Source organism: Folsomia candida, unplaced genomic scaffold, assembly GCF_002217175.1.
Source record: "Folsomia candida strain VU population unplaced genomic scaffold, ASM221717v1 Fcan01_Sc015, whole genome shotgun sequence".
Lineage (NCBI taxonomy): Eukaryota > Metazoa > Arthropoda > Collembola > Entomobryomorpha > Isotomidae > Folsomia > Folsomia candida.
In genome coordinates this window covers 2748204-2773075 of record NW_019091207.1, presented here as the reverse complement: position 1 = coordinate 2773075, position 24872 = coordinate 2748204, and the positions used below count along the sequence as shown (strand labels likewise).

The following is a 24872-nucleotide window of genomic DNA, read 5'->3' as shown; positions in this document are numbered from 1 at the left end:
TTATTTCCCCAGCAAATTTACGATGAAATGGTATAAATTCCAAAGAAAAAAATTGTAAATTGATAATTTGTGAGCCAACATGTCTACCACTCATTGGCACATGATTTCTGGCTCGTTCACAGTTTCGTAAAAAAAATAAAAAAAAAATTTTTGCATTTATTTGAAATTTGTACTATCTCATCGCAAATTTGTCTGGGAATCCAAAGACGCTTCAAAATTCAATTTTGCTCAAGTTGGTGACTTTTTATAATGCATTAATAATGCCAACTCATTTCGTCTTCAACTCAACCAGACCACCACTCTACTGCCAGCACCTAAGTGACAAAATATTTCGGGATAAAATAGGGGACCTCAGACACACGAAAAAATTGTCGCTTAGAATTTCGCTTCGTTTTTCGCTTATCGATAGCATGGCCAGAATTATGAAATTTGCAAAATTTTGTTCCGACTGGAGCTAACCGACCTCAACCCCACTTCTGAGTTGAGTTTCTGTTCGCTTGCCCCAGAGTTCGCTTATCAGGAAATAAGCGAAAAACGAAGCGAAATTCTAAGCGACGATTTTTTCGTGTGTCTGAGGTCCCCCAATAATAATAAATTTTGTATTTGGCGTTTCACTATGTAATTAAATCTATGAATTTTACGCACAATCTAAATCTAAAACCTACAGTGCAGACTCCATATAGCCCGAGTCAGGGGCATAGTCCCTGACTCAATAAGTCAGAGCCCGCTTCTAATTTTTTTTCCGAATTGACCGACATAATATCACCAACTTCCGCGTTGTGGATGGTTAAAAGTTTATTAGATAGTTTCTACCATTTGGTACCAAATTTTTGAATTAGTTACAAATCATGTGCCTTGACCACCATGACCAGTGGGCTTCTTTAACATCCTGAAGTTCTAAGCTGTATGCATGTGCTACCCAGCAGTGGTTTTCACTTTTTCAGCCTCCATATCGAATTTCAGCTCAATATAACGATTTTTAAAAATCAGTATGGGTCACCCCATAGGGTCACTCTGGTTGCACTTTGCTCACTTTTAACTTCATATTCTTTAATTAGAAGCCATTAAGTATAATTGTGCCGGATTTCAACTTTTTAAAGCAATTTCTAAAAATCGGTATGGATCACCCCATAGGGTCGCTCCAGATAAAAATTTTACCAATATCATCTCATATTCTTTCATTAAAACCCATAAGCAACCTCTCCACCAAATTTCAGTTGGATATGATGGTTTTGAAAATCGGTATGGGTCACCCGATAGGGTCACTCAAGATGAAAATTTTTCCAACTGGAAGTCATTTTTTTCTATTAGGAGCCATTAGCAACCTCTGTACCAAATTTCAGCTCTCTACAACAATTTTGAAATTTTGGTACATAGTACCCCACCCACTCCGATGACCCCCACCGGTCAACCACTGGACCGATCACGCCCATCTTCGAACTCGTTTCCTAACTTTGTCCAATATGTGTATAGTAAAAATTTCAGGTCAATCGGTTCAGCCGTTTTGGCTCTATCGTGCCGGACAGACAGACAGACAGACAGACGGACGGACATGACGGTTCCATAAGCCCTGACTCGGGCTAAAAATTAAGCATAGGCACATAATTTCAAAATATACAGCTTGTAAAATTTATGAGTAGAATGCGTGTCTATTCGCATATTCACTAAATCATCTTTCATTTCACTGTGGAGGGCGCATTATATTCTGTTGAATATCTTGTCTCATTTCCGGCTGGATTTATTTTCCCAGGATTTCTGCGAGTTGATGAAAGCTGACAAAATTGATTGGATGTGACCATTTACGTAATAATGATAAATAGCCCGTGTCGAAGTGTCCTTGGTAAATCTGCCATGATTAATGCGTCCTCTGCCTCACCAACTCGAGTAAATTCACTCGCTGGAGAGTGGTAAACAAGATTGTGACGCTGGGTCTAGTTTCTACTCACTTTAGTAAGGATTTGAGATGAAGAACGGTGGTAACAATAATTTTACAGCGATGCAAAATTATTAGGGCGTGATAACCAATTAGCGTCAAATTGAACTCGCGAAAAAGTCATTGCTACCATTCGGTGAGAAAGTATCACCAAGCTGGTAAACGCTGTGAGAAACAATATTTTCGTAGAGACTTAAAATTGTTACAGCGTTTGATGTAATACATTTCTTACAGGAAAGGTGCCACATTTGAGTTGTCCGGAAATCAAGATTACGATTCGGTTGCAAATCTTTATCAGCTTGGTAACGCTTGACTATGATTTTGTTACCAGCATGATTTAAGTTTAATGATATCAATTGTACATCAAAAGAGAAAGCGGAAAAATATTGCTAAATTCAATTTGTAACAAAATTTCTTAAAATATTTTCTAGCTAAAATTTTCGTCATGGAAATATAACAAAATTAATTTCTTACATATTTCCGAGTCGCGTTTCCATCATAATTTGTCCAGAAAAATTAGGATACTCGTCGTTCAAAGTCACAAACTTTCTCTGCACCAAACACTTCAGTTAGCACTCGAATATCTTTCTTGTTTTAAACACGTGCACTGTTTTCACCTCAAAAACTCATCAATATTCATTTATTCTCCAAAAGACAAAGTCCCAAATGATTTCAGGTTTCTGATTCACATTCGTTTCTCACATTCGTTCACGACGTTACGAAATCTGAGATTTCAAATTCCATTAGATTGTTTGGTGAAAGTTCCAAATTTGCCTGGTGAAAACTCCTCCTGAAAGCCTGTAATAAATAAATGGAATCGTTAATAATCACCTCATTTAAAATTGGTGGGGGAAATTAGAAACTAAACACTTTGTAAAAAATGTCTTGTAACAAAAAATATTTAGTAAGAAATTTTAAAATTCCTGGCTAACTTTTGCAAATTTTATATACAGATTTGTTCAAAATAAAAATTTAAGTAAAATTTCAAGCTAACTATAAACCCGGTATTTTTTCGTAAAAATAATCCACCCACAATTTTTTGAATTGTGGGTACTTATATAATTCCTACCAAATTAGTCCCATCAACTCGTCATGTAGAGTGTTAGCTAATAGCTCACGAATTAGGAATTACGTAAGAGGATCAAATCTCTTACAATAAATCGGCTTATTCTATTAAGCTGATTTAAGTCTCACCTAAAGAACATCATTTCCACACTTAACACAGATTTTTATAGGCAAAGATTTACCGCACCACATGTCAGCCTTAAAAATTACATAACCGTAATTAATCCTCTAACCATTTTTTCTCCAAGTTCAGGGCAAAATCTCGACTAGGTTTTCAACACCGTAATTTTTTTAAAGGTTTACAAAACCTCAAAATCGGGTTCAAATTCCCTTACGTACAAAATAGTAGTGTTTGCTGCCACATGGTGGAGGAAATGGTAGTAGAGCGTTCCCATACTACCGCTGATGGTAATACCTAATCTTACCACACAGGCGGTAATACGCAGTATTAAGAATTTATTACCAGATTTTTTAGAGTGTACGAAATCGAGATTATTATGTTATTCTTGAAAATTATTCTGAAAATTTATCATAAAAAATATCAATGTAAAATATTGATTTGTAATTAGGTACATAGATCTCATTTAAGATTTTAAAGGAAATTAGGCCAAAAAATATCGAATACGAAATTTATTAAATTCTTGGTAAGTTTTGAAAACTTGAAATTATCTGTTTAAAATGTAAATTGATACTAATCCTAAATTATTTCAAGTTCATTTCAATAAGTAATAAAAGGGTGTCCCGACTTTGCAAAAAAAATCGCTTTTTCAGCTCACGATTTTTTCGCTCTTTTTGTAAACCGCACTGCGCATGCGATTCCAATCTTTTTTCCGCTTTTTCCGCTCCAAAATAAAATCTACTTTAAGATGATTTTTTCGCTCTTTTTACTACTTTGAGTGAAAAATCAGTCTCTCGGAGACATGTTTAATGGGATATCACCCGATTTTGATGCCCTATGGATATGTTGCAATAGCAGGTGAGTGTATGGAAAGTGAAGGAGGATTTTACTCCATGGCCCCACCTGCGCCCGCCACACCCCCTGAAAAGCATTGCAACCAGTAAAACTACCGCATTCAAACCTTTGCCAAAAATCTTACTTTTATCCCATTTTAATAATTTTAAGCTAAAGTATTCAAGAGATTAAAAATCGGGACAGTCAAGTATTGATCGAAAAAAGTGGATTTCAGATTTTTTAGCTTTTCGCTTTTTTAGATTTCTTTTACAAACTTGGGAGACCCTAAAATTTAAAAAATCAAATTGATCTGAAGAGGTTTGGGAATTTTATGGACAACAGAAATAACCAGAATTGGCTTCCAAATAAGTCAAAACCATGTTTCACTACGAAACCGAGATTATTATGTTACTCTTGAATCTAATCCTTCAAATTGTAGCATAGAAAAATTGAAATGCAAAATATTTATTGGTAGTTTTTAAAAATAATTGAGCAGTTAATAATTAAGTGATTAACTTAAGTAAGGTGTAAAAAAAAACTAAAAATTGAATATAATTTTCTTCAGCGGGAATCAGGCCGGTTTTTCAGGGTCATTTTGGAGAAATTCTTTCCACTCAAAATTTAAAGCTTTTTGACGCTTATCTTATTTCGTAAATTTTGTAGTTAGAGCTTATCGTACCTTTTGGTTAAATTCTGGGAAATAAAACTGCCCACAATTCTTTTATGCGGAGTTTAAATTGAGCAATTTTATTTCCTTTCCTCATCACGCATGATTATACAACGAAGAAAATCTATATTTTCGCTCACGAATTAGGAATTACGTAAGAGGATCAAACCTCTTACAGTAAATGAGCTTATTCTATTAAGCTAATTTTAAGTCTCTCCTAAAGAACCTCATTTCTACAGATTTTTATAGGTAAAGATTTACCACACCACATATCAGCTTCAGAAATTATGTAACAATGTTTAATCCTCAAACTATTTATTGTACAAATTCAGGCCACAATTTCGGTTAGGGTTCTACCACCGTAATTTTTTTAGCGGTTTTTACAAAATCTCAAAAGCGGATTCAATTCAATTCCATTGCGTACAAACTTAAGTACACTAATTATTTAAAAGAGACTGATGACGGGTAAATAAAAGTTTAAAATATATGAAAAATGTCCAGAAATTTATGTAACAATTTGTTTAAGAAATTTAAGAAATTAAAAACATTTACGTATCTTTATGTATAAAAAGGTTTTTTTTGATTCAGTCATAAATAAAAGCAAAATGATGACCGTAAATATTTACTATAAATAAATATGCAGAAATTTATACAAGAACGTTATTTAAGAAATTCAAGAAATTATAGACATTAAGTATATATTTAAGTGTAAAGAAATGTATTCATTCTTAGGGTTAGAAATTTAAGAAATGTAAGTGTAAAATGTATTTATTTCTGGTTCAGGCATAAATAGATCGCCCACAAACAAACCAGCATTTCAACTTCTGGATTCTGCAACGCATTAGCTTTCTCTTAAGAAAATGTGCTCGCAGTAAGTCTCCAAGATAAGACGAGGACAAGATAATTCTCCTCCGACTTTCGAAATCCGACGCCAAAATAAGTGCAACAACAGAACAGCCGCTGAGTGAACTGATGGCCACGAAACGAACTGTGTACCAGCAGGATTTCTGATTTGCAGCAGCAGACGAAGAAACAAAATTAATTCCTCTTTCTTCCTCCACGAGCTCAAAAAATCTCTCATCCGTCAAAATCCTACTTTCTCCTCGAATCTGGCCCACGCCTACACAATTACAACTTTCACTCTCGCCCTCCTCCCTTGGCTGAACTTGGTTTAAATGAGAAAATACAAATTATAACGAAAGTGGAACAATGTAAAAAGTGGAACATTTACACTAAAAAAGTTCAAAATCGCGAACACGTGTAGCCAGTAACTATCACGTTGGTAAAGATTTACTACCGAGTGGTAACAAAAATTTATGATCAACTCAAATATTCCACGTTTAGGTTAGAACTTGGTTAAAACACGGCAACAATTTTTTATACCCCGGAAATTCCGGGCTACTTTTCGGTAACAAATTTTACCAGGGTGCTCAAGCCTGACTTGATGACATTGTAAAATCCATAAATTCTGTAAATTTGCAAACCTTATAAAAGTTTGCAAAAATTTCAAAAGAAAATTGACCCACAAAATTGTCTAAACTTGCTCAAATTAAAGGCGTCTTTTTATTTTATAAATGTTTATAAAATCTTCAAAATTTACGACATTTACGAAGTTACCAATAACTACGTGAATTACCACGCGGTGACACGATCTAGTTCCTAACTTGTTATAAGTCAGGTATATATTTCAAAATACTTGGAAATCTCCACAAAAAATTAATTCAAAATAAAATACTATATTTTTTAGTCAAACTTTCACTCAAGATTTACAAAAAACATTCCAAAATTTCTGAAAAATTCTTGAAAAAATGATATCAAAAAAATTTCACTCTACCATGTAGCAATTACATATGTTTTTCTCTATATTTTCAACCCTTTCCCCAGCCCATTCACGGATAAATACAAAAGGAATAAATAGTCCCGAAATAAAGTAGTCCTTCTAAAATCTTGAGGAGAACGTTGATCAAGTGGACGATTAATCCCGCATGGAAAGTCCCACACAAACAATTTCCCTCGAGACCCAAAGCCCAGAGCAGAAGACGCATAGGATTCGTCCGAGCACAAATTGCTTTCTAAATGTCTTAAGGATTTTTAAACCTGGGATCAAAACTCAAAAGTACGAAAATTCTCCGAAATTTCCAATTTTAACGTAAACAGATTTCATGTTTAAAAAAGTTAATTTTGAAAGGCAAAATCTTCCTCGCTAAATTAATTTGTTTGAATGAAAGGGACAATTTTTATATTGATTTTTTTAGATATTTTAAAAACTACAAAAAAATAACGGTGTCTTACTTTTAAGGTCTATTGTTGATTACAAAAAGAAAAATTGCGTTTAAAATGACATTTTTGTCGAAAGTTAGAGCTTCGTCAGACAGAAATATGGACGGACGGACACAGCCTTCCCATAAAGTGGTTTTCACTACTTTTCACCCCATATAAAGTGCACTTTCTTAAGTCTATAAATTTAAGAAATTTTCAATTTTAAACTTTAAAAATTTCATTTTATACTTACAATTTAAACAAACTAATCCTAAGTAAAATTCCTATCTTATAAAGTTAAATATCATTGCATATTCCTAACAACAACTTTTTTGGCGTCTAAATTTATCAAAACAAATTTCACTCACCCGCGTCACCTTCAATTCAATCAATTTCAAAGTGTAGATTGCATTTTTTTTATACGAGACACAACGAAATTTCGAACCGTTTAAAGTCTCAAACTCATTACAGGAGATTCTTGAAAACTTTTTTGAAATTCTATTACTTGAATTTATTACACTTTTCCTCTCAAAATTTGAAACAACATAATAAATTTATCGCCGTTTTGAAACTTAACACCATTTTAATGAAATAAACAGAATGCTGACCAATTTTAACTGTAATTTAACGCTTGCCAAACATTTTCGAGCAATTTGTCAGAGGAACACTGCGTACAACAATTTCTCACTAAAAGCTTCCCTCTTCCGGTTCTGTGAAGAGAAAGCGAGCCTGTCCTTCTCATCCAGCGGGCGAAGAGTGACTGACGGAGAAAGCAGGAAAATTCTGGGTTTTTGGAGGGGAAAGCAGATGCATCCCCTTCGCCCACCAAACCAACAAACCACGCGTTACGGTATGAAACCGGTTGTAAATTTCTGACTGAACAGGGAAGGATCGATCCATGAGAAAAAATACCCTTAAGCAAAACAGTAAACCTAAAAATGTAACGATAATCGAGTTGAATTTATACTAAAGTGTTTAATTTTACATATTCTTTTCTATTGGAAAATAATTTATTAAGACGAACCCATTGCTAAAATTTTAAGTTCTGAACCGTAACTTACCCAGGGCAGCAATCCCTGAATTTTAATTCCTTCCAAATTTGTGATTTTAATTTTTGTTTGCTGTGAAATCAGAATAAAATGATGGAAAAATTAAATTTTCATGAATTTCTGTGAAATTACAAAGATGAAAACAACGTGAAAGCTATCGCGAGAGGAAAATGAAAATGACGAGTATAAACACACAGTTAGTGCGTTAAATAATGAAAATATCTTAGTTTCAAAAATTTCAAAATTGACGTTTTTTGCAGAAGTTATCTTATACACAACCCGATAATCCTATTCATTTCACGAAATTATTTGACAGAAATAAGATTTCTCGGCTTTGACGTTTATCATTTTTTTGATTTTTATGTTAAGTATAACACAAAAGCATTCATTTGATCTATAAAACAGTCTAAAAGCGTATATAAATATCGAGAATTTACACAAACGGCAACTAAACGATGGCTCAATTTAAATGAAAAATACTCATTATAACAATAGTTTATTTTAATATTTGCGCATAATTTACTTGGTGAATTTGTGAAAAAAAGTATATACTTTTCAAGTTTTAATTGAAGAATTAACGAAACATGGAACTTGTAAACGTGTAAATCTACAGTTTAGTATTTAATCAATATTGTCAATGAAAAGAATGGTTAATAAGTTCATTTTGTAGCGTCTGTTTTTCCGAGCCAAAATTTATGCAAAAATCTGTCATATTTGTACATAATTAGTACAGTTTTTAACGCACAGTTTAAACCCACAATTTAAACGCACAGTTTTTACGCCAATATGGTAAAAGCCAAATATTATTATATAAATTATATGTACCACCAGATTCAGCCTGTATCTTTCAATAACACTGTTAGAACTGCGATGGTATTGATTTGGTAATAACTTTATACCCGATTGGTATAAATCGGAGTACTCCGGGCTTGGAGTACGTACTCCGGCCTCCGGAGGCCGGAGTACGCAGCTTTCTCTGGAGGCCGGAGTACGCGGAGGCCGGAGTACACGTGGCCAGCCGGAGGCCGGAGTACGGAGGCCGGAGTACGCAAAATTTCCGATCTATGATTGGTAGTAGTTTATTTCTGAGTGGCAAATTTTCCGTTACCGCAAAGCTACTAAATTCCAATACCCCTTCTTACCAGGGCCACTAGAGTCATATTTGTGTGTACTCCGATCGGTAATGATTTAATACCAGTTTTCTAAATTTAATGAACTGAATTGATTTGAAATCATTTTAGTTCATTGAATTTCTTGAAATTTTAAGAAATCATGTAATTTTAAGGGTGTATCCATTGTAAATTTTAAGTAGCCTCATGACCAAAATGAGGTATTAAATGAGGTATAAATGAGGTATCATTCAACATGGTTTAACAAAATATGTATCTATTACACTCTGTTCACTAAAAACTGACTGACACATCAAATATTTCTGCTAGAACATATTTTTAGTTTCAGTTTTGGCTCAAGATCAACTTTCACTTTACGACATTATGCCGGAGAAAGTGCAAACGTGCAGCTGTTGCCGCCATCCTCGCCAATTTGGGCACTTGATCAAACTCAAATAGCACTGTTAGAAATCTGGTCAGGAAGGTATTGGTTTCTCGGTGTTAAGGTTGTTACCGTTTGGTATTAAAATTATACCGATCTGTGAATATTTGATACTGATATGACAAAACTTTAATTTCGAGGTATTACTACACGGTATTACGTATTAATACCACTTTGGTAGAGTCAAATATGAATACCATGTGGAATTATTTTAACACAGGATTTCTGAGAGTACATTTATGTTCGGTTGAAACAATAGATTTGCCCAAAGACAAATTTAATACAGAAGATCTGTTACCAGTGTGGTAGTAAATCGTAAAATAAGAATGTACCATCCTCACTATTGCGATTAATTTCAGTTCTCACTTCTACAAAAATATTACTTTTCAAAAAAATTTGAGCTTTCTATTTACAAAATTTCCACAATAATTTGTATTAACTCTAATGAATAGAAAGTGAGTGGGATCTCAAAACCGGGTCAATTTCACCCTTCAATTCAATTCGGTGAAAGTGGAGTGATGAGAACTTTACGATTTTGGTTTTTTGGTTGTATGCCATTTTACGATGGGAAACCGCAGTCTCGTTTACATTTATTTCAATGGGACTCAAATTGCTGGGTCATCACATCCTTCAGCTCAACATTTGCTTAACTTAACATTTGCTCCGCAGTCGACGCGATGTATTCGATTACTGGAAATTTATTTGTGTGGAGAAAGTGCTAAATTTTACCAGCCTAACTTTAATGATAATTAGCAGGAGATAGCATTTGACAGGAAAACGTGTAATAGAAACTTATATAACAACATTTCACACTGCTAATGTAGCGATGATAACCTAAAATGCAGTTGAAATAGACAAAACTGTTGATTAAAAAATGTTAATTTTGGTCCAATTCCAACGAAAATTAGGTTACAAATTTGTCCAGATCCATTTATTTCGCAAAAGTTTGTAAAATTGTAATTATAATTCGCTTTGTAAAATTATTCTACAAAAACGTACGGATCTTACAAAATTACCAAGGATCCTTGGAAGGTAGATTTTTATTATTTATGAAATGTAAAGACTTATTCAAATGAAAAAATTAATTATTTCGTCGTATTTAGATGTTAATTACTTAATTTGCAAAAATCTATTTTCAGAATTATCTTTGTATATCAATCGTAATACATTGCTGGGATATACTAGGATACTCTAATTCTGTGGGTGGAACCTGTTTGTGCCAAATATATCGGACATATTGGAAATATTCAAATTCGGATTTAAAGCCACTCCACGTCTCAATCTCAACTTTTCTCGAATCACTTATGCAAAAGATCAGCAGATTATTCTCTTTCCTTCTTTGACATAGAAAATCGAAACCTCCTTCTCAAATTTAGGGCAGATACCAACCAGGAAATCGAATCCAGGTAAAAAGTGAATCAACTATTTATTCGAGTTCTCACTTCTCAGATCTCTTATCTTACTTTTGCAAGCTGAAAGTTGTGCATCGAGATTTGCATGTTCATACGGGTGTGCGGAAGACTCCAGCCCACGGACCCCATCCCGTGGGAGTCCAGCCCACCATTTCCAGCCCGTGATTTCCAGCCCACCAACTCCAGCCGTAATTATTTCCAGCCCATAAATATCTCCAGCCAGTTTATAAAAACCTATCCGTACAGCTTTGCTTAGCTCGAACCAGGATTTCTTAGAAAACTCAGGTTTCTTAAAATTTTCTTTTCAAAAATTTTGAAATTCAACCCTCCTATATTCTAATTTGGAATTTATTTTTTAATTTCACCAATTTCACTTCATATTCTTTTATTAGGGGTCAACAGCAGCCTCTTTGCCAATTTCAGCTCGACCTGTTTGTTATAAATATATCCGACATATTCAAACAATTCCAATTCGGATGTAAAGTCACTCCACGTCTCTATCTCAACTTTTCTCAAAGCACTTATGCAGCATTATACTCATAGCAAATCGAAACCTTTTTCTCAAATTTAGGTCACATACCAACCAGAAAATCAAATCCAGGTAAAAAGTGAATAAACTATTTATTCGGGTTCTCAGATCTCTTAGCTTACAAGTTGTGCATCGAGATTTGCATATTCATACGAAAAAGAAACTAAACTTATATGACTCGGAGATTGCACTACTCAGACGAGATGCAACTCTGCTACTTTTCGGCAAGTTAGCAACTTAAATCTCACGATTCTTCCGGTGTCGATCACACCAAAACGAACCTCGATCTCGTCACAATGTTGACTTTCCTACTTGACGTTTCTCTCACGGGCGGAGGATGAAAAACGTAGGCTGAATCCAACTCTGGACAAAATTTGGTGTCTCCGTCCCTCGAGAGAATTGTGCTGGACTGACCGTTCCGCTCTCTTTTGAAGTTCTGTTAAGAGCGAGAAGTCCATTTTCTCGTAATTTCTTAGAATTTACTTTCTCTTTTAGCCGGGCATTTCCTTTCAGAGCAAATAAGCCCAATTCGTCTCCAGTAACTAGAACCGGAGAAGAATGTCACTCTTTTTTTAAAGGAATGGTCACTCGCTGGACCATGAAATTTGCGCAATTCCATCCAACTCTAGAAAAACTTTGGGGTGACAAATGTTTACTTTCTTCACGGTAAAATTGTGCCAACACGCATGTAGGTAGCATTCTAAAATATAAATTACACAGTTTTTGACACAAGTTTTACAAGGAAATCAGGTTTAAACTCATACAAGGCAACATAGTTTTTGCATTTAACATATTTATGAATTTAAATTGATACACTATTTATTCAATATTGCTTGTCTCTGTTTCGTAACGACGTGCAGCCTGTGATTATCCTGCCAGTTCGGCACTAGTCTTATGGCCTGGAAATAGTTATTTATCTGGGTCACGTTCAAGCCTATAATTAGCAGTATTCAGCTTCCATTGGTTTGGACGACTACTTGGAAAAATTAGCGTAAACGTGGCACATGGAAAGTCAGGTTCTTAACTTACGAAACTCAATGAAGCAATTCACGCTCTCCTTGGTAACATTGTAAACAGCGTAAAATCCGTACAATAATGTCAAACAATAATCGCTTTATGAATAATAATCCCCACGAAGTAAATAGTAACAATTTCAAATTTTGTAATAATATTTCACCAATTTCATTAATTTAAAAATTACATATTTCGTTCTCCACAATTCTCAACCAAAAACATTTGCGGAAAAGTAAAATATTTATGCAAAACTACAAACACAGGAATTTTTAGTTCACAATCAGAACGAACGAACTAAATCCCAAAATTGTTTCGGAGGTAAAATGTAATCCTTTCTTCTTCAAATAATCAGTCATGCGGTGTATTATGCACTTCGTTATTGTGGTCAATTACTCAAAAGAAATGGAAAACCCGGGCTTCACCTCACTCAACTTTTCCCCATTTCGAAATAAACAAGTTCACAAAGGAAATTTTAAATCGTTGCAAAACTCTCGTGCTGGATTGTTTCGCATAAATAAACTCGTCTATTTTGTGGCTTCAGGCGCTTCACCTCATCCAACTCCAAAGTGAAAGTATAGCATAATTTCATACCTATTTTCACCAACATGATAAATTTACTTGCTTTATTTTGGTATCAGTCCCCAATTAATTTTTTCCACTGAATAAGCGAATTTATTTACTTAATGGATTTGTGTTTCACGGTTTATTTGTGCAAAATTATTTATAATGCACAAATGTACACAACAAACAATCGAGCTCTTAATTACGAATGTCATTTTTCTCTATCAAAAATGACATACTGACAATGTGATTTCTAAGAGTTGAACGAGTTGTATGATTCAATTCTCAAATGTAAGAGGACAATTATGCACTTTTTTAAATTTTCAAGTCATCTGATCTTCTGAAGGTGAACAACTTTATCTTTTTAACCTGAAACTTAATAACATTTTACAACTATTTCATTTCTGGTGGCAAATTTAGTCAAAGCAAGCTGTATTCAGGGTTGAAACTGTGATAATCATAAGAACTGTGATAATCATAAGTTACTTATTTACCAAGCAAAGAAAACTATAACTAATCCGGTAAAAAAGTATTACCAAATTAATGCCAACATAAATGAGACTACTGAATTTTTTCAGATTTTTTGCCATGTGTTTCCATCACCCACAAAAACTTGTAAGAGTAAGGCTTAGGAATTAATTTTTTTGTCTCAAATTCTTAAAATTTTAATTGTAGCTTAATTCTCAAATACTGCTATTTTACTGCATTTTGGTTGATACTATAAATTTTAGGGTGTATTTTTTATGAAAAAAGCTATAAGATAGAACCCCGTGAAAACCAAATATTTTATATCCATGCGCCTGTAAGTGTAATGTCTCCACTTGGAATTTATTGCTGTCGACATAAATCTCCTTTCACTGTTCACCTGTCATCTTCGTCGGTGGGCTTGAACTCCTCCCATAACAAGACACACCTCACTTTCTCTTGTCTCTCCGTCTTGTCCGTCTGTTTTCTTAGCGGACATTCTCATTTGTCATAATTATACAACTTTCTCCAAGATTATGTATACAAAAGCTGGAAGAATTAAATGAAAAATTTCAGAATTTTCAAATCTCGTTAGTTGTTAGTAAATAATTTCAGAAATTTTAATAAATCTGCAAATATTATTTTGCAAATTTGGGTATTAAAAAAATATTGACCTCACTTTCTCTAGTCCGTCTGCCCCACGAATTAATACAGCTGACATTCTCATTTGTCCAAATTACACAACTGTCTCTAGGATTATACATAGCATAAAAGCGTGAAAAATAAAGTCGGAAATTTCACAATTTTTTAACCTCGTTAGTTTATAACTTCGAAAATTTTGATAAATCTCCAAATAATATTTTGCACCGGCATGTGAAACATTTGCCGTATTTTCCTGTACCCATTATCCTCAAGGACTTACTCTACAATTGTTTTACTCCAAATCGAGGCAAACTTCCAAAATTGAAAATATATTTCGATTCATTTTGTATAAATTACGGTTTTGTGGATTCCCAAAATCTTAAGGAAGTAAAAAAAATGTGTAAATCTTTATTTCATTGAAATATAATGTTTCTATTTATTGCACTCATCTTGAATAAAAGTTCTGAACATTACAATTAATATCACGTTCCGAATATGTCATCCATAAGCATTGGCAGTTACAAAATTTTCTACACGTATTTATTATCACAAAACAATATGTATCCTTTTCATTCCACGATTTCCAATCGTAAATTCGAAATTAACAAAGTTGAACGTCGATACCAAAAATAATATAAAAAGTAATATGGTTGTTAATTTTCTTAGGTGTAATATGCTTCTTTGTTTTTATCGATTGCATAGCATGAAATATTTCATATTCATTAACTCAACAACAATGACAAAAACATGACAATTGTAGCAAATTTATAGAATGGATTTTGCCATGTTACCAAGGCCTGTGTTGTGTGAATTGCCGCAATATAAAGTTCACCAAAAAAATAACAAAGTTGAATGCCGATACAAAAATAATATAAATAGTGACATACGTAGAACTCAAGAGATAAGTGGATCCTGAATAGTGGTTTTCTAACATTAAATTTTCCGTGTCAAGTTTCACATTCATCGTTCTCACTTAACAAGCCAACAACAATACAAGAATGACATTTTGTCCTCTCGAAAATAGATACTCGACCACATCCCAAATGTTTCATTCACTACACGACTTTCACTTTCACTCCGTCCGGATTTTATTTTCTCCCTTTCACCGAGTAAATCACACCCATTCCTCCAAATGGTTCCATTCCTCCCCAAGTAGGATCTCAATTTCACCGAAATCCGAGATTTTCCACGTCAAGTGATGTGACCGAGAGTGATTTCATTTCAGCAATTTTGACAACAAATTGTGTTCTGTCGAGGAGAAAGCTCAACATTTTTATTGATACACACTTGTAAAGAAATCGAGACCAAATGCTCACATTCCACATTTACTTATTTCGTATTCTGGTCAAGTATCTCGCACTCGAAAAAATGAGGTACTGTTGTCAGATTAGGAGAGAATTCGAGGCTCTTGTTAAAAATTCTGGTCAATCATCTCAGGGATTTGGCTTATAGTAAATAAATGTGATTCTATAGATGAAAATTAAGTTGGTAAAGATTTGTTAAAAACTGGGTTTGAGACAATCGAATCTGAAGTAGTGCAATATTGGTTAATTAATCTCAAAATTTTTCGTATACCACCAGCCAATCTATTAAATGTAAATAATGACAGCCGAAATCTTTTAATTAGTCACTTTGACGTTAAGACGACGCAAATTTTAAAAGTACTGATCCTGAGGCAACTCGCGGCGACTCACGCAGTCATTGGTAATTTTGTATAATCCATAAACGTTGTAAATAAATTTTACAACATAAAACACGCCCTAGATCTGAACAAGTTTAAAAATAATTTGTAAGCTAATTTTCCTCAGAAATATTTGTGAGATTTGTGGAAAACCAAATAATTTTAAAATTGCTTCGTTTTCAGTGATTTGATTTTGATTTGATTTATTACAATGAGATTCCCCAATTCTGGGATCTTACATCTCAAGGGAGCAGAGTCATATATTATAAATACATAAAAAATCTTATTCCATATTATCTAATAATACAAGCATTTCTCTCATTCTCATTTCACATTGCATATTTAAAAACTGACTTTTGATTTGCTTCAAAAAGTTTGTGAAGTTGAAACCTTTATCATTATCGATCAACATAATAACTGAAGGTAAGCTTAAACATAATTTTGATGCTCTATATTTAAACGTTTTTCTCCCCAAATCAGTATTAAATAAAATTGCTGGTTCAACATATTTAAGATTACGTGTATTTCTTGTGCACACACTTTCTTGGATAATATAATTACTGAAGTACTTCGGACAGTCATTTTTCATCATTTTAACTGCTAATTTACATATTTCGAAATTGGCAACATTTTTAGAAACTAACCATTTGAGCTCGTTATTAATGTTGTCAGTGATTGAGTCATACTTGTACACATTACATACGAATCTTGCACATGCACGAATTATCTTGTTTACATTATTTAGATTACTTTTGCCCAGTAACCACACAGGCGCTGCATAAATAAATATAGAACAGACCAAAGCCTGCACAACAATTGATCTGTTCTTGGTGTTTAGTACACTTCGTAGTGGACCAAGCGACCATAACGCACTATTACAACTTTTCATAACCTTAGCACAGTGATCCTTACAATAATTCCTCATCTAATATGACACCAAGCAATTTCATACATTTAGCTCTTCTAACTGGTACATTGTTAACTTTGATCGTAATACCCTCCATGCTTAGTCTAGCTTTTTTGTTACAAAATACTATAAACTCACATTTCTTTATATTCAACTCATGCCTGCTATATTTCATCCAATTGAAGATTATATCCAAGTCACTCTCTAGTTGATTTATTACGTGTTGTATCATATCCTCAGGTCCAGAGATTAAAACACCATTGTCATCAGCAAAAATTATACATAGACTATTAATAACATGATATGGCAAGTCGTTAATCATAATCAGAAATAACAAACAGCTCAAACAGAGCCCTTGAGGTACACCTACATCCGTTGACAGAGGTTTAGACCGATTACAATTTTTGCACTTCGTACAAACATATTGACTCCTCTCACTCAATAATGACTCCAAAAGTGTGGAGTCTATACCATACCATTTAAGTTTGTGAATTAACACCTCTCTGCAATTCCGATCAAAAGCTTTCGCCAGGTCCAAACTAATTAGAATACAGAATTTTTTCTTATCAAGAGCTTCATAAACATAGTCCGTAATGGCTAAAAGTGCATGCGTGGTAGAGTGAAATTTCCTGAAACCAAATTGATATTGCGACAATAAATTATTAGATTCTAAGTACTGTGAGAGCTGATTAAACAAACATTTCCCAAGGATTTTGGTGAATACTGGTTGAATAGCGATAGGCCTTAAATCGTTCGGTGACTGCGGATCCTTAATTTTTGGTAACGGAATTATTTTTGACAGTTTCAGATTATGAGGAATAATACCTGCCATAATATACATATTAAAAAGCTTGACAATCACTGATTTAAAATGAACTGATTTCATACAGTAATTAAACATTTTGTTACTTAATCCTAATGTGTCATAAGAGGACGATTCTCGATTTTTAGTGCATTTCCATGCTTTTTCTAATGTCTCCATATCCAGATTTTTAAATTTGAAGCTCAGATCGAGATTATCCCAGGGGAAATTTGGTTTATTAGGAAGAGGGGGAAGAACAATATTGTCCCCTCGTGTTGATATCGCTGCAAAAAAACTATTGATATCGTCAGGCTTCATGTTTACATTTGCTACTGGTTGGAGTATAGGATAAATCTTGTCAATCGCTCCCCACATGTGCAAATCTTCAACTTTTTTATTAAACTCGTCTTTAGTGTCTTGAACTATGCTTTTCTTAATTGACTTATTTAGAGAGTTTAAAGTTTCCCTTTGAGATATTGACGGTGCACTATGATATTTTTTATATACTTTGTCACGAGCATAGATCAGAGATTTTGTATTTCGCGAAACGAACTTTTTTCTTGCATACTGATAATAAGTAGCATTGCGAATAGGAGCTAATTTGTCAAACACACTTAACATATTTTTCACTAATTCAAATGTTGCACCAGACAGATAATCTTGTTGAATGCTAGAAACTAGTTGACTTTCCGATGTATAATTTCTATTATCATTCATGTCCGGTAATAACTTTGATAGCTCACATATAACATCCTCGGATCTTATCGACTTAAAACTTCTGTAAGAAATACATTTCTTTGCTGGAGCTGGTTTCTTAAATGTAATTATACACTCAGTGCACGCGTGGTCTGAAATCATTGGGTCATACACCGATTTATTTATTATTGAGCACAAGTTATTTGTTATGATTAAATCTAACGTGTTTTCACCTCTCGTTGGCTCATCAATTATTTGGTATAGGGATAGGCGTTTTAAAATTTTTCTTAGCGGAGCAATTGATTTGTCATCTCTTAAGTTAAAGTCACCTAGAATGTATACCGATTTGTTTAGTTCGCACCAGTTAATAAATAAATCTTCAAGGAAATTGTAGTCTAGATCAAGATTATTTTTTATATAATTAGGATGTCTGTATATACATGATATTACAAATGATTTGTTATAGTTTAGTTGCACCTGGATGGTTAGATGTTCAACATTTGCAGAATTTTCCACATTATTAAACATCTCCTTCACTTTCAGGTTGTCTCTCACTAGAATAGCAATTCCTCTGTCATGTGAATTTAGTCCAGCGTCTTTCCTATAAATTAGATAACCACTTATATTTCTTAAAACATGAAACGATTTTAGACGGGTTTCACTTATACATAGCACATCAATGTCATTTAATGATAAAAACACTACCAACTCATGGAACCTACGGTTTATAGAATTTAAATTAATATGAGCTATTTTCAGGTCGGATGTCTTCTTATTCCTTGCTTGTAGTTTAAAAAGTTAGATGAACTAGGAGGAGTAGTTTTAAATTGAGCCGTCCTCCCTTTGTCATTCGTAAAAACTAATCCGTGTCCATTTCCTGTGTGTGTAGATCTTTTATTTGCCATGACTGTATTATACGGATTAAAATCACTATTTTTATTCATATGTACCGCCTGCTGATGCCCCCCTTTTTGCGAATTATGTATACCGTACTCAGCGTTAGATACAATATTCCCATTTTTACGATTAGAACTTCTGATTCAGTAGTAATCGTTTTCGTCCTCCAAGTAATTTCTGCATTTCCATTTTCACGTCGTATTTCTTTTGCCTTTTTCCTCAAGATGGCAAAATCTCTCCTTAATGTAAATGGCAGATCCTCATTGATAAAAATTGGTGGTACCGTTGCTTTTCTGTTCGCCCAAACTAAATCACGTTCAGACATGCTATAAAACCGAACAATAATATGCCTGGGTTTTGACTCGTTGTGATTACCAATCCTGGTAACATTGTCCACCTTAATTTGATTATTTGACACTTGGCTGCATAGCTCTTCCACTTTTTGCTTTAAGGAATCATTTGATTCATTATTAGGATCACTTAATCCGGTTATAATTAGATTTATACGTTTTAATTCTTTCTCAATAAGCTCGTTTTGCACTACAATATTCTCAAAACTCGTTGATAAACCTATATTACACTTTGTATTATTAGCAACGGCACTTTTTAATTGATTAATATCACGCTGTTGCACATTTATGTTTTCACTGAGCTTATTAATTGAGGTATTCACGTCCTTAGCTACACTTGAAGTGAGTTAGTTATGTGCTGTGCGAATGGAGCTAAACTCACGAGAAACCCTAGTCTCAGCACAAGGTACTTCAGGAGGCCGTAGGTTTAAGCTCCACCCGCACAGTACATAACTCGTTCACTTTATGTATAGTTTATCAATTTTACCTCCTAAAAAATTCATTATTTGTTCACTGCCCGATAACGATATTTCTTCATTAAAAGAGTTTTCACTACCTTTCGACGAGATTTCAGACCTTGTTCTTTTACTTGTATTATTATGGCTAAAATTAAATTCAGCTACCTTTGTATTATTTGTAGGTCTATTTGACTTTTTCTCCGGTGAAGGAACTAATTTTTTAGGCCCCATCTCGCAATTTTAGTTAATGGAGAAGGTTTTCAATGACAATGTCACTATACTCACCCGCCCCAATACGCACCAGCAACTGACAAGCAATTTAAGAATTTAAGATTGGCTGAAATTTCGATATAAAATTAAATAAATGAAAAAATATTTTTGCAGCACAAAGAAGTATGCTCCGTTCAGTTGGCGCGCCAGCGATCTGAAATTATTAAAAGTTATTCCAAAACTTGAATTTGTTCGTATTTGGTAAGAATTGTCCATAGTGATGATTATATAGGGTCAGTATTTATTCTGGAAAGTTTGTAATTCTTGAAAATTATTATTTTTAACTGAATAAATTTGGAAAAATATAATTTTTCGACAGGACTACATCAAAAAATTCTTGACAGATCTATCTAAATTAAACTTTTGTACGATTACATATTACAAATAAATTTTGCGTCGTCAAACTTTCAAAAACAAAACACATGAAATTTAAGCAGTCATACTTAAATCAATTCTTACTATCTACATCAGAATACTATAATATGTATGTAATAATATATATCTACATAAGTAATATGTATTCTAAAATTGTGTATTTTCCGGTTAGGTAATTTTTTATTGTGCGTAATGTTCATAGAATTATGTACTTCAATACCGAATGCTAAATTTATTGTTCTTATATCAAGAATTATTTAGTACCTTGCTATGCAAATTTATCATTATGCAAATTTGCGAGAAATTGAGGAAATTCAAGCAGCCATTTGTAACTTTGTAAAATCCCTAAGTTTTACAAAGCGATTTTACACCTTGTTCAAAATTTTAAAAAAACCACCTTGATCTGAATAAGTTTTCAAAAATTTGTATGCTAATTTTCCTCAGAAATATTTCTAAAATTTGGTAAAAGTTTGTAACTCTACAGAATTTACGGATATTAAATGATGTTACCAAAGCCTGGTGAAATATTTACTAAGAAACTTTTTTTGTTAAACGTGGTTGGTTACGTCTTTTTCAAAATTATTACAATTGTACTTAAACTTACTCAAAAATACAAATAAAAAAGAATCAGTTTATCATGATTTCCACTTCACAACGAAACTTTATTAAGGTTTGATATAAAAATTGGGAGAAAGTCAAGTAGATGCCGATTAAGCATCGTGTCCTAATACAAAACGTAGTTTACCAAACTTGACCGGATTTTAGATTGGCTTGACTCTCGGAGAAAGTAAGTTGACGGCTCAAAGTCGGTTGAAGATGACAAAGTGCGGTCGGGGATTAGACGACAAAAGACCTTTCATTCTTCCTCCTGTAGCTAAAATTTGAGTGGGAAGGAATAATGCTGCAACTTTTTCCGCTTTCACTTTCTCCCAAATTTTTAAGTAGGATCATACTCCTCTTCACAAATACTGAATTTTCAATTTACTGAAAATTCTGGAAACACAAAAGTAACTTTATTCTAGTGATATTGCACTTATTTTATTTGGTGGTGATGAATTTCTTCTACGTCATCATTTGATTGATTAGTATTTTAAGGCGGGCGAAATTCAACTCAAACTTATGTAAATATAACCAACCGCTAAATATGGTAATTTTTTGCATTCGTAAAATAAGTTGTTAATAAAATCGCCACCGTGCGTAATCACTATTATTAATTGTCAAATTTTTTATATAATAATAATTGATTTATTGCATTATAGCCAACCGCCTTTGCATATCATGAATGGTTACAATATTGATAATAGTAAAATTTTTGATATTGGCACATTAATAATTATAAAAACACAGAAACAATTAAAAATTTTCTCGCAATAAGTAAAAAGTTTTAATGAGGACATATTAGTATTAACCGCAAATAACCCCCACCACGAGCGACCTCATCTCAAATTGTTCACAAGAGGATGCACTACAATTGGGTTAGACGATTTGTTGGAATCTTGTTTCCATCAAGTTCCACCACAAGTTTAAACTTTGCATTGGTGTAGAAATTATTAGAAACAAAAATCCAACAAATCGTCTAACAAAATTGTAGTGCATCCTCTTGTGAACAATTTAAGATGCTAAACATCAAAATATCTTCAAAATTGGCCGAGAATTGTATTTTTTTTTGTAAAAATCACGGTAGAGTTATATAGCATGTGTTAGGAGAGGCAGAGAAAAGCTCGTTGTTGACTCAACTCGTGTTGAATTTCAACGTATTTGACTTCGAATTTGCTATTGTGCAACTGCGCGCCATCTGCGGACACCTTCAGCCATCGAAAGTTAAAAGTCTTTGTCACTGGCAGCGACTGGGGCAATTATGGTTTTGGCCGGCCTCCGTACCATGCACTCTTAAGTTGTTTTCGCTTGTGAGCTTGTGATAAGACGTGAAAATGATTTTATTGAAACTACACTCAAAATAAAAATTTGTCGAATCAACACCGCGGGTGTCAATATATGACTTAACCGCCTTGGTTACAATGTTGAATCCGAGTTATGATGATTTTGATACCGGTAGTTATAATGTTATGACCGGACGGAAAAAATTCATTACTACTCGGAATCACAATTGTAACCAAGGCGGTTAAGTCATATATTGACACCGTTTTGTTTTGAGTGTATAATTAAACCCGATTTCCCCAAGTTTTTAACGTTAATTTAATTAATTTAAGTAATTTAATTAATATCGCGAAAAACCTGGGGTATGTTTTTGATATGTATGTAGCTCTAGTCGTGACAATGAAATATTTTGCTGGCAGGGATGCAAAACATTTTTCTTTAAGGAGAATCTCATATTAAACCGTATAAGAAAAAATTGTTTCCGCAAACTATTTCTAACGGAACGAAACCTTATCATTTCGAAATTTGTAGGTTAAAATATTGTACCAGGAATCCATAGTATTTGATACGAATCCACATTTGAGATCTGAATGGTTTTAATAAAAATATTTCAATAACTTAACTAATCCAGATTTAATATCTATCTGATTTGCTTCACACATATTAATTTCTCCAAAAATATTTGTAACGAGACCAACCTTTCACAATATTGCAGTTCGAACCAAATTTGGTTTGTTAAGAATGTACACTCAAAACAAGTTGGTAATGAATCATTACAATGCGGAATGACGATGTGTCTCTACCACATCGGTCACGATTTGTCGTATGAATGGTAATAATAAGTTCAGGGAAATTCAAATTCATTACCAAATATTAAAGGAGTGAATACCATTAAGTATTAAATTTGAATTTCCCTGAACTTATTATTACCATTCATGCGACAAATCGTAACCGATGTGGTAGAGACACATAGTCATTCCGCATTGTAATGATTCATTACCACCTTATTTTGAGTGTAGCGTATATATGAATGAACGAATTACCAAATTTCGTTTGGACAATTAATATTAGACAATTAATATTAGCCCGTAGTTTCAAAAAAATTACGATTAATGCCAAAATGTAATTCCAAAATGTAATTCCAAAATTCATAAAATAAATATATAGTTCACCATGAAATTAACTTTGAATTATTCAAGCCGTTAGAAAAAATTGAGTCTGGTGCTCACCTACATACGTATTACATGAATTATTATATGACATTTTATGTTTCTAGAAATATTTTTATTTCTAAAATTTTCAAGGTCACAACCAGTGTACACTCTTAGAAATGGGGTTACGATTGTAACCAAAAAGTAAACGTATGTGACTCTTGCCCCGTGGTTATGAATTTGTCACCAACTGGTTGCAAATTTATTAGCTCTGGTGACAATTTAATACCAAGTCGGTGAAACTTGACAATTAGTCGGTGACAATTGTAACCACTCGATGGCAAATTTATAACCAGGGCGGTAGAGGCACGTGGGTTTACTTTTTGGTTATAATCGTAACCCCATTTCTAAGGAGGAGAGCTTCACCACCTGCCCTTCACAGATCTCGATGTCCTTTGGATATTTGGTAGGGTCATATGAGTGTACTAAAACCCTGAAGTGGTTTGACTCCATGGCCACATTTACATGCGTCCGCCACACCCACTCAAAGGGATGAAAACCACCAAAGTTACCAACTTCAAAAATCCACCAAAAATCCAATTTTGCTCGGATTTTGATAAAATTTGCATTTTTGTGATCCCAGATACTTGTCTGATAATATCCAATAGCAATCTCAACTTTTTTGAAATTTGCAAAATTTTCGAGCTGATGAATTATTCGAAAAAATTCAAAATTTCAAAAAAGTTGAGATATCTACTGGATATGATCACACAAGTATCTGGCATCACAAAAATGTAAATTTTATCAAAATCCGACCATAATTGGATTTTTCGTGACATTTAAAGTACATGTGGCAGGCGCAAATGTGGCCATGGAGTCAAACCACTACAGGGTTTTACTGAGGGTTAGTCTAGATTATAGAACGTGTAGCAATTTTCCCATATACGTTAAACAAGGGCGCCAATTCCAAATATTCGAAACTTTTCTGGAAGCTCCGTTCAAGCTGCACCGTGGCCAAAAAGCGCAATTGTGAAATTTTAAAGATGGGTTCAAAAATTGACCCCAAAGAGCTCCATGCCGTTAAAATAGTTTGCCAACCAATAATGACGTACAAAAAAATACTAAACCAACTCCAGGATGAAAACATTATTATTTCTAATGGCCCAATGTCTAAAATAAAGGATTCAGTTGAAAAAAGGAACCAGGCAAGAAATTTGACGGCGCCACATCCGTCGAACGCATGCTCTCCGGACTGTAAGAAACCCGACGCATGTGGGAAAAACTGATGTGGACAAGGCAAAGGACATT

The 24872-nt window shown here is 33.7% G+C and overlaps 1 protein-coding gene across 2 annotated transcripts in view; it reads right to left on the bottom strand.

Moving 5' to 3' along the window:
* The window catches only part of LOC110856380 (neuroligin-2), a 257446-nt gene that overhangs the window by 175674 nt on the left and 56900 nt on the right, over positions 1 to 24872 (bottom strand). For both annotated transcript variants that reach the window (XM_035856892.1, XM_035856893.1), the window contains exon 4: positions 2408 to 2731. The gene's annotated coding sequence lies outside the window, so the exon portion shown is untranslated. The remainder of the gene's footprint in view (positions 1 to 2407; positions 2732 to 24872) is intronic.